This window comes from Xiphophorus couchianus, chromosome 8, assembly GCF_001444195.1.
Source record: "Xiphophorus couchianus chromosome 8, X_couchianus-1.0, whole genome shotgun sequence".
Taxonomy (NCBI): domain Eukaryota; kingdom Metazoa; phylum Chordata; class Actinopteri; order Cyprinodontiformes; family Poeciliidae; genus Xiphophorus; species Xiphophorus couchianus.
The window spans coordinates 10485919-10500753 of NC_040235.1; the positions used below are offsets into that span (position 1 = coordinate 10485919).

At 34.1% G+C, this 14835-nt stretch overlaps 1 protein-coding gene across 1 annotated transcript in view; it reads right to left on the reverse strand.

Moving 5' to 3' along the window:
- The window catches only part of LOC114150249 (transmembrane protein 132C), a 157748-nt gene that overhangs the window by 45045 nt on the left and 97868 nt on the right, over nucleotides 1-14835 (reverse strand). The window lies entirely within an intron of this gene.

Below are 14835 nucleotides of genomic sequence, written 5' to 3' on the forward strand. Positions count from 1 at the left end.
ATGTTAGTATATGAAAGGTGAATGCCCAATCTAACCACAAAGGTTATCTGGGGGTCACAGTAGTAGGTAGTGTAAAGAGATAAGGACTGAGGTCAGCAGCTTAAGGAAGAACTCAAAAGCTGCCAAAACAGTGACTCTGGCCATGAAACACAAGACTGCACTCTGACTCAAGCTATTTAACTTAAGTCTCAAACTCATCTAACTGGCAGTAAAAATAAGCTGCTACATCTAGATCATTTGAGTACATGATTATTTTACCCTCTGAGTTACCTTAGTGTGTATAAATTATGAATTGCTATGGTAATGTTATTCACACTAAGGATGGATTTTCTGTAATATAACATAAGCAGCAAGAAAAAGGTCAAGCTTCCAGGTTTGTCTGTTTTTAGTTAATGCTAATATCAAGCAAGAATCTTTAGTAAGTAAGCCACAGACCACAGATCTCACTTATATGTCCACAAAACCTGTTAGATGGCTTATCAAATAGGGTGGTCCGTAAAACATAAGGTATTAATGCTTCATGACAACTTGTTCATGTTTGCTTGTAATATCAAAATAACATCAATTTCATTTAAACTGACCTCTATAATAAATGACTTTGGGTCATTAAAATTATAATGATGATAAAAGATAAATGCTTTTCTTTCAATTAAATCCATTTATTGTTGGTTGTATTTTTCCAGATTCTTCAGAGTAACCAGTTAACTTACATTTCCTTTTTTGTTGTTTTTATACATAAATGCATATTTAAATTTTTAGTAAATTAAATATTCTCCTTTGCAAGCAATTAAAAGCAATAAAATGATTAAAACCATTAGATGTTTTTGCGTGAAATTAGCCTCAGGATATTTTTTGGAATTTATAAGCAATTCTGTTTCAGACAGTCTGCATGGTTCACATCCAATGCAAAAATGTTAATTTTAGTCATTTGAGACTTGTCTCTGACTTAGGGTGAAAGACTTAGGACTTCACTTGGGACAACAAAGGGAAAATTATTGTGAATTTATCTAGATGCTGCCAGAGTACATAATGTAATAAAGCTGTGAAAGGTTCATACAACTCATTTCTGCTACTGATAAACCTGTAAAAGTATTGCTGTCAAATATGCATTTAACTGCTCTTATGTGTCTTAAAATTAGATTGTGTGAAAATCCCAGCAGTTGCTCTTTGAATTTTATGCTAAAGAGAAGCATGAACTTACTTTTACTTTACAGTGTCTGCAGTCAAAAATGTAAACTTTTGTCATAGAAGAAAAACTTTTTTTTTCCTTTTTTTTTTAACTTAGAATCCTAGAGAAGAATACAGCTTTATAGTTTCCTATTTGGCCACAAGTGTCATCTTTAGTATCAGATAAGATATTAAATATTTTATGACAGTAAAAATAGCTTTAATATTCTTTCTAACTAGCAAGAGGATTGGGAATTCCTTGACTGCAAAGTCAGAGAGAGACCACACAATGTCTGCCCTAATGAAAGTACCTACTATTATCACCTTTTTACTGTTTGTCACTAATTTCCTCTGTGAGACAGACAATGTATTTGTTGGAACATAATCAGAAAATGAGAAAAAAACACAATCCCATGATTGATTTCTGTGAGCTCTAGCCAAGTTAGTAAAATTCTGCAGAGGGCTACGGTGCTCATCCTCTTACCCTGGACAATAGGGATCAACTTGGTGAGACTTGCTAATCTTTCCCTTGAAGTCTAAACTCTTCACCACAAATGACACTTCATCTTTTCTTACTATTTACAAGCACACACAAAGATGACAGGAGTTATATTAAGTTGGTCTTTTCATTACTTGCCACTCAGTTATCGCTTGGTACTGTTAAATCTCATGATGTGCACGATTTTAGTCTTTGTGTGTTGTGAATCATCACAGTAAGTCTTTATACATGCTGAGGTTTCTTTTGTACTTCTGTCATTTCAACTCACATCTTTGGCTCGCTCCTCCTGCCTTCAGATATTCTCTCCATTTCTTTTCTTGTTTTGAGTCACTCCATCTCCCAACGTGCCATAACAATGTGAGAACAAAGGAAATCTACCATTAAATCAAGTTTGCCCTCTTGAAGACAATCGTCTCCACTCTTTTACACCCCCAGCAAAATTCAGTAAGTGCCTTTGGCTTCAAAACAAGACACATTTGAACCTAACCGTGATGATCGCGCTGTGGAGTGGTGTTAGACTGTGTGGTTCAACGCAGACAGCTTGTTTTACACTGATGATACGCTTAATTAAAATTCTGTTAAGAATGCTCCCAGTAAATATATCACTTTCATCTTTCTATCAGTAGATGGAAATCTACTACAAAGACTGTCACTGTCATCCTAAGGGAGAGATAAGTTAAGCAGTAGCCAAATGATGATAAAGCATAAGAAATGTTCCAGCATTCCCCATCATAAGTTCACAAAATGTTTTACTTTCTAAAGTATTTTGCATAATTTAAAAGTAGAAATAATGTTGTTTTTTTTTGGGATAGACACTTATTTATTAAAAATTCATACCTCATTCAACAGAAGCTCGGTGCTTTCAAAAGGATTGTTAAGGAATGTTGAGAAAAGTATATGCAGAATGTGACTGGCAACAATAAAGCTTTTAGACTGCAAATTTTATATTTGCTGTATTAGAACAATAGGAGTACTAAAAATAATAATCCACCCCATACTAAGCTCTTTGGGGAGTACACAGTTGAAAGGGTGTAAAAATGTTTGCAAGAGAGTATAGCAACTTATTTCCTTTAATGTTAGCATCAGTTCATCAGCCTTGTATTATTTCACAGTCATGGTACAGACCAGCACTAGCTGACACCAGCTGCCTTTATTAGTGATGTACAGTAATATCATCAAAGTATGGTTCCATCAGGGATCCAGAGTGATTATTTGGCACAGCATGATGGTATTGATGTATAAACTAGCTCAGAAAAAGCTTCAGAGATTCCACACTGAGTTAGACTTAAGATCATGAACAAATGTTATTTATTTGTTCATAATAAATGTTATTATAAGTGTTATTTATAAACATTAACACTGTAGAACTGTCACTTTGACCGGCGGAGGCTCTGCGTTTAAAGAAGGAAGTGAGGCAACAAATGTCTTTGAGGTGGATTTATTTGGGGAGCTCCAAGTCTTCATTACACCAGCACCCTTCCTTTTTAGTGAAACAAAGAAGCTGACATTTATACCTGAGGCAAGTTCCAACACTTACACCAGGTAAAGGGGTGATCCAAAAAGAAAAGACAAACAAACACTACGTACACAAACCTAACAATAAATGATCCAACAAATATTTACATGCATGCAAATTATTAAAATTAAACTAATCTAAAGTCAATCAAACGTAAATATAACTAAATATAAATCCTCAGAGCATTCCCCCTCTTAATGGAAGTTGGTATGCTCCAGGAGCATTCGTCTCCCTCTCTGATCCACCTTGCTGAGACACACCCAGAAAGGCAAATACTCAATTAACTCAAATTGAACTAATCTAAATCAAAACGAACTGACATTTCCCCCCCCCCACATTCTCTGAACAGGAAAGATGGCCAGTCTCCCTACCCACAAAGAATGTTCACCAAATGTCACAATATAACCAAAAACAAAGAACTAATACAAACACATTTTAACTGAAAACAACATAATATCAATAATCAACATGGGATGGAACCCCTGGTCTCCATCACAAGAACCATTGTACAAGATTTAACATGAGGTAATTAATTAAATATGAATTTCATCAAATTTTGTTTCTTTGTAAACTTTTACAGCATAATTTCTCAGCACAAATCTCTTATTTATCTTTTATTCTATCAATAAATGTTACAATAAATGAAATGTCAGACTTGCCTGTTTGACCATGACTTTCAGTGAACAAATGAAAAAGCACAAAGCAGCTAATTCAACCACCAATCAAATTCATTCAATTGTGTTATTAACCCAGGCTTTGAAGTTTTCAAGGCTTAGAAAAAGGTATTTTTTTATTACTCATTCATCTGAATATTCATTCCAACAGAAATTACTGTAATCTGTAATCTGTGTTAGATGCACACATTTCCACAATACAGCTATGCGCCTATAAAAATGTGCCTCTGAAATCTAGGAAAAAACAGTTTGAGGTGGGTTTCAGAGACAGTTTTCAACTTCAGGGTGAGTTCTATTAACTTCTCCCCTGTAAAGCAGGTTTAAGTTGTTAGTGTGGGACTTCGTGCTGGAAATCCTCAGATGACTTCTTGTAGTACCTCAAAGAGAACTCAAATGCATTAAACAGGAGCCAGGGATTCAGCATATGATTTATTAGAAGATGAAGAGGATCAGAGGGTTCTGAGCCCAGGGTCCCAAGGCCAATGCCTGCCTTATCAAACACTACCAGGCTCCATGGCCAATCACCAGCTTGACTGTAGACACCCCCAGCATTGCTGGCTTTGGTAGCTGATAACTTAGGTATACCTTACAATACAGTACTTTTAAGAGGAGAGGAAGAGGGGGGAGTGCTGGTGAAGGAAGTTGGGAGAAGGGATATAAGAATTTTTCTATACTTAATAGTACATAAAAAAACAAGTTAAATGAAGTTTTCATTGAAATATGTTACAACAACAAAGACAAGTTTGGCCTCCTTAAAAATGTGTCATTCACATAATCAATGCAAACTTGTACATTATAGAAAGCAGCCATGAAACAAAAGAAACAGTTATAACAATATGTTATTACTTATTTAAATAAAACAGATTATGAATTAAATAAAAATTTAGAGAGATCAGATAACCTCACAGTCATATTTTTGGACTGTGGGAGGAAGTCGGTGTACACAGAGGGAGCCCACTTTATGCAAGGGAGAATATGCAATGTCTATGGAGAAAAGTTCAAACAAAGAAACATCTTCAAGACAACATTGTTGCAGTCTGTGCTACTGTGCAGCCTGAGTTTCATCACAATTGTATATAAATCAAAACTTCCCTGCATTATCAGCTAGGCCAGCAAAATCATTGGCTCAGTTCAAAGCTCACTGTTTGAGCTGTGCAATGCCTTATTGGTCAGGAAAGCCACTTGAGCTATTCACATCATCCATACTGAATAGGAGTCTTAAATTAATGACATAAAAAAGGACACTGTTTTGAGAGAATAATTTTATCCCTAATGTTATTTAAATTTTTACCTAAAACACGACATATCGCATATAGTAAATGTGAAACTTAATTTAACAAAAAAAAAAATGAAGTCAGCTGCATGGACAGAGGTGTTTGTTCTGATCAGTTTTCTAAGTGCTTTTTTACCAGCTATATCTGGCTCCTTTACATTTCAAATCATGTGGAAGCAGCAAGAGGATACTGACTTCTTTCACACACAATGTTTCATTTTGGCTTGTTTAATAATGAAAGTGTGGCATTAGTTTGTGTTTTTTATTTACTTGAATTCTAATTGTAATAATTCTTTGGATATTGTAAAAAATAAAGCATTTTTAAATACAAAAGTTGGAACTTTAATTTTTTGTTTTTTCATAGTGGTACTTACTAGTATATATTGAAATCAAATACATTTTTGAAGTTGTCTTGACTTTTGACATTTAAAAACAGCAGAGGGCAAAGGAAACTGGACCAGATAACATGGCATTAAAAGGCTTTATGACTAAAGCAACTAAATTATTTTTAATTACTTTTTTAGACAAGCAATTTTAATGAATACAGGTTCCTTAAGCAAATGATGATCAATTAATAAATCATCTAAGTGCCTCATTTTAGATAGAAGTAAAGATTACATTTCAATTGCAAAATCAAGAACCCACAGTCTGAAGAGCAAGTGTAGAAGCTCATGATTCAAGTTTCATGAAGGTTTTCACAGTGATTTAGTTTTCCATGTCATCTGCTTGTGTTCGTCGACTGGGTTTTATCAAGTCCAGACTCACGCCAGTTCTCTACAAATTTTAGAGCATGCGTCGCACAGGCAGGTTTTATGGAGAGGCTGATTACCTTTTAAAGAAGGACTTGGAACCTTCCTACACTGCCAAAAGTATGAGTACCCTTTTTTATCACTGCAATATCTCTCTGTGCTTGACTGGCCAGCAAACCCATCTGACCTGAACCTTGGAGAATTTCCAGAATATAGTGAAGAGGAACACAAGAGACACCCAACCCAACAATGCAGATGTGCTGAAGGCCACAGCAACCTGGCTTTCTCTAAAACCTCGACATGACATGCTACACTGCTTAATAATTCATTTAATGAGTAGAGTGTTAGCAAGTATTGAGTGTGTACACTGTACAATACTGGGAGATTTTTTATGTAGTTTCTATATTGAAAACCCTTCTTATTATGAGTTTTTTTAAAGAAACTAAATTTTGTGTATTTATCCACTGTGAACCATAATAAAAATGGCACTTGATACATCACTCCACACACATACATATAGTTGCAAAACTATATGGTTTACACTTTACTTCATGAAATAAATACATTTTTCATCGACATTGCCAATTTAATAATATGTATTTGCATTATGTCTAGTTGTTTTAGTTCACTGACTATTATAAAGGCTTAATTATCAATCTTAGGGTATATCTTAATCACGTGCCATTTGTGTTAAAAAAATTGGAAGCCGTGTTCCACTCATGTAATTAAATTACATGTGATCAATATTATAGACACATTTATCAATCACCTAGATGTCTACCTTTGACTGCTTGGTATAAACAAGCATTGAGAGCTAATTTAAGGATCCACTTAAATATTTTTAATTTACAATTGTATGCTACCTTTACCTGGAATAATATGAAAATTGTAGTTTTCATATAATTAGACTACCTAGATAGGCAAATGCTTCATCTTCCCTGTCCATCATCTAAACTACAGTGACTTTAAAAAGATTATATTCAAGGACATGCAGGGAACTTTGTACACTCAAACACTTGCACCTGCAAAATTGCATCTAATTTCTGACAGACACTGGCTATGTAATTTTCCATCTCTTTCCAAAACACACAAACCCTCTAATCTTTCTGCTTTGCCTGCTGCAGTTAAAGGGCCCCCTGTAAAGCTACTGTTAGATGACAAATTATTTCTATTAAGTTCTCTGAAGAAAGATGTAGTGCCAATGATAATATAAAATATACATAAATGCAAAGTATACATGTAGAAGCGCAAATGGTCACAGCAGGAAGACCATTACTGTCTATGGGTCTTGGAGACATGTGGAGAGTTCCTCCATTGGAATTAGATTGCACTGACTGCACCTTTGATTTAGCTCAAGTTGTAAATGCAGTCCTACAAGCTCCTGCTAGGTCTGGCCATTGATTGTATGCATTTATGCAGCCTGTGAGCCAGTATAAGCGCAAGGCCCTCTGACCTCTCCCAATGAACTGGAAAGGACTGATTATTGAACTCCTTTCCCATTCAATCTTCACTCATCATTGTTCTGTCAATGACTCCAACTCCTAACGACTTCATGAAATGGAGCAAAACTGCCTTATAGACATATCCATTATCATAAGCTTACCGCAAAATGAGCAAAATTTGTTTTCAAGTCATTTCTTGCATATATAACACCAAAACTGCATTGATGCACATAATTTTAATAAAGATCTTTAATGTAACAAATTGAATATACTCACTGTTTCCACTGAAAGATGTCCCTTTTTGTCTTTACTAAAAAAAATACAAATTAACCAGATTTACCTTTGACGGTAGTCATTCAAACAAAGTCAGGTGATAATTATCTGTCATTTTATATTTAGGGCAAAAAAAGAATCAGAAGCTGTCATGGGGGTGGAGAGGAGAAGTGATGAGAGAAGATTATTGTCACCCGTACAAAGCCTCCAGCAATAATTACCATATCACAAGAACAACTGATAAAACTGGTCATTAGGGTTTCAGACTGAAATTGCACAACATACATATTGTATGTTTTATATGAAAAACACTGAGGATTTAATCAAATATAAACCTATTTGGGTTTGCTAACAAAGTCAATTCTGGTACACATCAAGCAGTCATTTCTGAGGGTGATTGTGCCATTCTCGCAACATTAAAATACTAATATGTTCCTTGTCTATCTAGGTTGCTGTCAGTTTGTGACCTCATTAAAAAGTAAGGTTTAGCTATTATTATAAGCTCTGGATATTAAAGTGAGCGTTTTAGGCTCAACATCTTATTCTATATGATTGTGACTGTGTTTTGTTCATAAATAAAGACTAATCAGCTAAAATGATGACTTGGATTAAAGATGCCTGCAATTTGAAAATGCTTTCCTAGTATAATTTCTGGTGATCTATAGAAAACAGAAAATGGCAGATAAGACAAAGGCTTACAGCTTAGTTGCAATTTTCTACAACCATTGATAGCTAACAAACAAATAACGATTTCTATTGGTATTAAACCAAACAGTTTTTAATAAATTTGGACTGCATTTTATAATCTCTAGTTACATCTTGGGCTGCAAGGTGGTGGAGCTAGCATTGTATGCATGTGTGGATTATCCTTGGGTACTCCAACTAAATTTCACAGATCAAAACATATGCATGTTAAAATAATTGCTCTCACCAAGTCAAATCTGGACCGGAATATTGCACATTGATTATAGTATTTTTAGCTTTCTGTGTGAAATCTTTATTTGTTAAAAAAATAAGCTGGTTGTATTGTTACATACCTATTCAGTAAATTGGGCAGATTGTACTTCAAATTTTATATTAAAGACATTAATTTAGAATCTGACCTGACCTTGTAGAGTTGAAGAATGGTCAGAAAAAAAATAGATTAAAAACAAAAGTGATCTTTAAATTTTTAATATAAAACTTCATTGGGTTCTCTTGTTGAACATCTGTAGGAAGTCTTCTTATATTTTTATACTTTAATATTCAAGCTTTTACCATTCTTTTGTGAGATGAAAATTTTGAAAAGCTACAGAGTACAGGTGTAACAGTGCATCTAGTTTATGGTTTAATATGTAGATTATTTTGGGGGGACAACCTGCTACAAGTAAAATATCAGGCAGAAAAGAAACAAATGTCAAGTCTTATGCTGTATTTTTTTAAAAAACAATAAACAGAACGATGAGTTTAATTTAAAAATCCCCTCAAAAACATTTAAAGTAAATGATACCTAACACCGACCAATGTCAATGGAGGTATTATGAGGCTTGAAAATGAGATGTCAGTTTTGCTGTAGAATTACATTAAAAATGGTTTGCTTTTATTCATTTTATGTTGCTTTCTGGAAAATAAATGCAGTACAGAGCTGAAAGACTAATCTCTTGTATACAAATATGAAGCAAAAAGGTTAGAAAACACCTAGTAACACTAAACACTAATTGGGATTTGTCTATAATCTATTGGCAATTACTCTTTAGTGGATTACTTAAAGGCATTTCTCAGACTTTTACATTTAGCAGTGTGTAAATTAAATGATGCCTGTCATCATGGATATAAGAAAAAACCTTACACAAATTGTTTGCAATAAATGAGCTATCATTGGACTGGAAGACATCTTCAGCTGCCTCTTGACCTCTACTCAGAATGCTGAAACCACTTTGTATGCTACAGACAAAAGAAAGGAAAATATTTAATATAGTATCTTCTGTTATTATTTAAGCTGACTATTCTTGCATTAGTTAGGTGTCGAGCGCTGTGTAGTAGCTTAATCTGTTTTTATTTTCTGTCTTCAATAGAAGCAAAAGTGTTTTATCATCCCTTTTAATAATGATCGATTATAAGGTATACAAGTTTTTTTTTTTCGTTTTTTTTTAAACTAACAGTTAAATTTGATGTCTTGTGGATCTGAAACAGAGGAATGTTTTTGCTTCCCTTGCCCCCTCACTAAGAAGCCTTTCATTAGGAAACATTCTATTAATACTAGGGAACTGAAAAAACAGCAACTAGAATAGATCCAATTATATATTTGAATTTTAAAAAGATTATGCATTAATCTAGATCAAAATGAAAAACATGGTTTTGTAATCACCCATTCTGTCATTAAAATAGACAGTACTATAACATCGTAGGATCCCTGCTGTTACGATTTGTTTAAGTTGAAATTGAATTATACTGAAGCAAAGGTCTATAATTTAAGCCAATAGGCAGTTTCTTATAAAAGTGAAAAATCATATGTGGTACACAGTCCTGGAAAGAAATCCTGCATAGAGATAATTATTTGCTAAAGCAATCTTTTCTAACTCGAATCTTTATGAGCTATTTATATGAGAATTGTGATTTTCCACTTCTCTAGGAACAGAGTATGCTAATCATTTCATTCAAAAACAACTCCTCTACCCCTACTCACTTGCTTTCTTTGTTTCATGAAAAAAGACCCTCGGCGGCACATGTCACTCCCGCAGCAGATGGCTGGGGCAAACACAGAGTGACAAGCTTCGATTTCACAGATGCCTAAAACATGATTCAATTAACTGTCAGAAAACAATCTAAATCTTTAACCTATTTTCAAACCAGTGCCTGCACACAGAGTAAATTCAGAAAACAAAAGGCAGAAGTCTGGGTACTTTTTTATGCAACTTCCTGTAATAAATACTTAATGTGTATCCAAACCCCAAATATTTTACAAATCCTGCAAAAGACATATTTATGATAAAATGCCAACTCTAATACACACATTAACATTCACCAATATTTTGTTGATTCATCAGTCAAGACTTGAGGTTTGGATGCTTGGCGCTCTTTGTTTAAGAGGCTTATGTCTTAGTGTAGGTAATACAATGCTTCTTTGTCAGTGTTTTAGTAAACCTTACACCCACATGCTCACAGCAGGAGTCATCTCCCGGAGCAGCAGACTGGATGTGGTGGCATGTTTCTCAATCCCTTAGACTTTGAAGGTGAAAATTTGCTGGAGGGTTCTCTTTGTTCACTTGCTTTTTTTTTTGTTCAGGTTTTTGTGGGAGACAGTGCACTTGCTTGTTGCATGCACACAGGCGGGATAAATCTTTGAGAGATTAAAAAAAGAAAACATCTGATGTTTACACATGCCCTGTGAAAGCAATTTTACATCTCAATCATACCCAATATAGAAACTTTCTATTAAATTATCAACAAAGGAAAAAAAAAAGTTTATAGACTGAAATATACATGTATGAATGAAAATGTCCAAAGCCTTATTGAATCCATTACAACTGTCCAAAATGTCCAAAGCCTCCACAGTTTTATAAAGCAGGTGAAGACGCATGTAGAAATTCTTTGATTTAGCTGTCCTTTAAATAGCCTAAAACACCAGTCTAGCACACTACAGGAGAAGACTATGAGCAGGATACCTTGTTCTTTTCAAAGAAATGTATTGCTTCAGTAAATCTAAGGAAGACTTCTTTTTTAGAATGGGCCATGGAATGACTCCCTACTTTCCAAGAGGCAGTGAATTGTAAAACTACCAAACAAACCCTCTTGGTCATAAACCCACACAACAATAACAGCCACACTTCTGAGGAAAATGAAGAATAAAACCACTTTATTTCTCAGATTTGAAACTATGCAGGTCTGGAGTACCATCTCAGGACTACGCTCCAGTGATCATGACCCCTGGTGAGGGGCATAAAGGAACATATAAGAATCTCAGATGAATGAACTATTGAACTGTGGTGGAGCATCTCTATAATGGGATCATAGCGCCATCCGAAGGTCAGTAGTAAATTGAACCAGACAGTTGTAATGGATTCAATAACGTCTTCCAGTAGTCAGCAAGGATTAATGGTAAACTGTGGTCTTATGCATATTTGACATTTATTGTGTTAGATAGAAAGGTGTCTCTAGTTTTTTTTAATGATTTGAATATTATTATTTAGTATCAATTTCATTTAAAATCCACAAACGTATATAGTTCAATGAAGCATTCCTCTTGAAGTCCAAGCTTTACATAATACAAATGTTGACTTGTTAAAAGGTAGGAAAAAACTCAATAAAAAAAAAGACGTAAGCATAATGATATGAAAATGCTTATGAAAATAACAGATCGTTAAAAGAAGCCTACTGAATTGAACCCTCAAAAGCTGATCAGGTCCTTTATTTCTTAACCATAATTACTGTAAAATGAGTGTCTTTCCAAATATCATCAACACAAAGAAGATGAAAGGGTAAAGGATCAAAGAAGCCATAGATTCATTACTCAGTGGATTATGTGAAAATATGTACACCTTGAAGCTTTTCAAACAGTGCATACACTGTTGGCCTTTTTGGTAAGTTCTAATAGTTTCCAAACTTAACCCTTTCCTTTAGGTTGCCATTTTTCCTGTTTCTCCCCTTACTGGAAATCAGCCATTTAGATTTTATCATTGCAATTAAATGCAGTAGAATTTGTAGGGAATGGGAAAAAAAAAAAAATATATATATATATATATATATATATATATATATATATAAACAATGTATAAACAATGTAATAATTCTTAAACCCAGAAACCCAGAATTATTCATGTCCCAGTTAAAAAGTTATGTTTTTACTTTTTTATGTTTTTTCCCTTCTTACTGGAAGGAATAATAAATACTAATATTGTTAAAACCAAGTCACAACTTTAACACAATTGACAATCTAAGGATTAGAGTGGTGACTAGCAGGTTTTCTAGTCTGAAAGACTTGGAGTTCATCACCTAACTTCAATAATAATAATAACTATTTGCAAAGAGTTCATTAGCAGTTATACAGTTTGATGGGTTCCAAGGCAGAAAAATACTCTTCCAATGGTAATTGAGAAGGGCATAAGTATTTTTTTTTTGTTTAAATAATATGGAGAATTTCAATTGACAACAGAAAACAATCTCATGTTATGTCCTATCAGAAAACAAACTTCTTGTTTGTATTTTGTGTAATTCGCTTTCTATTCTATAGTTAAGATGTGTGCATTTATTTGTGTATATTCTCTATTTACTGTTACACAACCGTTGCTGATTTATCCGACGCTAAAATCAGGACTTTTGCAATCACCACGGCAACTCAAGGAGGTAATGTTAACTGGGCTGCTTCCAATAAAAGGGAACACTTTTGATTGTTGCATCTAACGCCTTAAATTATTTCTTTCTTGAAGTGCAGAAGAGAATCACAGGTCTTCAAGCAAGTTTTGGCTGATTGTAAAATTATCTGTGCACACAGCTGAGTTTGGTAAAAAAACAAAAGTCAAATCCAGCAAATAATACCCAACATGTCATACGATGATAATATGTAGTGTTCTTATGTGAATACTTGGTAAGATTGGTCTCACCACACAGTTTATAACAACATCTGATCTTTTATCTCTATCTTTAACATGGACCAATTTTAAAATCTCAATTTAAAATCAGAGTAATGTAGAAACATGAAAATCTCCCTCCACTCTTACATTTTTCTGTTGACACATTATTTGGGAAAATATCCACATCTTTATAAATCAAAAGATCATCTTTTATTGCGTAGTACAATCAGAAACTCTGTTTAACGCTCCTCAGTGTAGAGAAATGTTGATGTCCATACCAACAGCGTGAGACGTGACAACAATAAAAAAATCACATTAATAAAATAAAGAATTTAAGACACTATTTTGCCAGATTCCATTGTCTAGTCAATGAGTGGCCTTATAATATATGCAACCATCTTAGGGAGAACTTTTCAGAAGTCCCTTTTCAAAGAAAATTGAAGGACATATAACATTTAGTACAATCTACTTATTACTTGAAAACTGCTGATAAAAAAAATGTTCAGCTTCACACTGACAAAATAAATTCATGCATAATTTAAGATCTGACATGGAATTTGTAAACAATCAGATCCAAATCGTTACTTCCTGACACTTGTGTTTAAATGGCTTAGCCAACTCTCCATCATATGTTCAAGTCAATCTCTCCAGTCTTGCAATCTATCGTCCCTGACCATGCAAACCAAGAGCAGAGTGAAGACAATGATCATAGCAGCTATGAGCAGTATTTTTAATTAAAAAACATGATTACCTTATTCTGGTTTCCAGAACTTTTCAATCTGGCAAAGAAAGCGTCATTTTAAGGTCTCTCCACCAGTGTTCTATTGGGCTCAGTGTCAGAGTCAGTAGAGTTCACTGATATTCCCTTAAGCCAATGTTTACTTGGCAGACTGCTTCATGTTTTGTTGAACTACAAACCTTTAACACAGCCTGGAATCCCAAGGGAAAATATTTTCTCTGATTATGGTTTTATATTTTTCTATCTATTCATCCCTCTGTACACCTGATCTTCAACGTCTTACATAAAGGACCTCCCCTGAGAAAAATTGAATATCACCGTATTTGACTGTAAGGGTAGCATTATTAAACTCATGCTTGATGTGTTATCTTCACATTGATGGTAAAATGTTTAAATATTTGATCAATTTGATGAATACAAAGCTATTTTTTCTGTTAGTTATTCAGTTCACAGTGATGGGTGAGGGTCTGAGGGGGGAAAGAGGAAATTTCTGGGAAACTGAAGAGGAGCAACTGAAGAGCCTATTCCTTGTAGCCTGGTGTAGATTGTGTGAGTCTATTAGTTGGGTACAAAGCAGATGCCTATAATATTTTGTACAGTGTTCTCATGGTTCTTATTAAATTTAAATATTTGATAACTGTCTGCAACATCCAGATTTGAGATCTGAAAATAGAAAAATTGCACTAGATGTAAACAGCAACATCAAAAACTTTTTTTATTTGGTGAATTGAGTAAGTGCCTGAATGTTTATGGTAGGGTTGGGTCCTGCTCAAAAAATGCTTAGAGTTGTTGATGTCTGAATACATGCTTCAACAATAAAAGATCAGTGGTTTTATGCAATGAAAAAAGGGGAAAAGAAAAGCATGCAGTATTTCAAACTGTCATGTGGCTCTAAAATAAGAATATTTAGCTATTTTATCTCTGAAAATCTAAATGTAATCTCACGTTATTTAC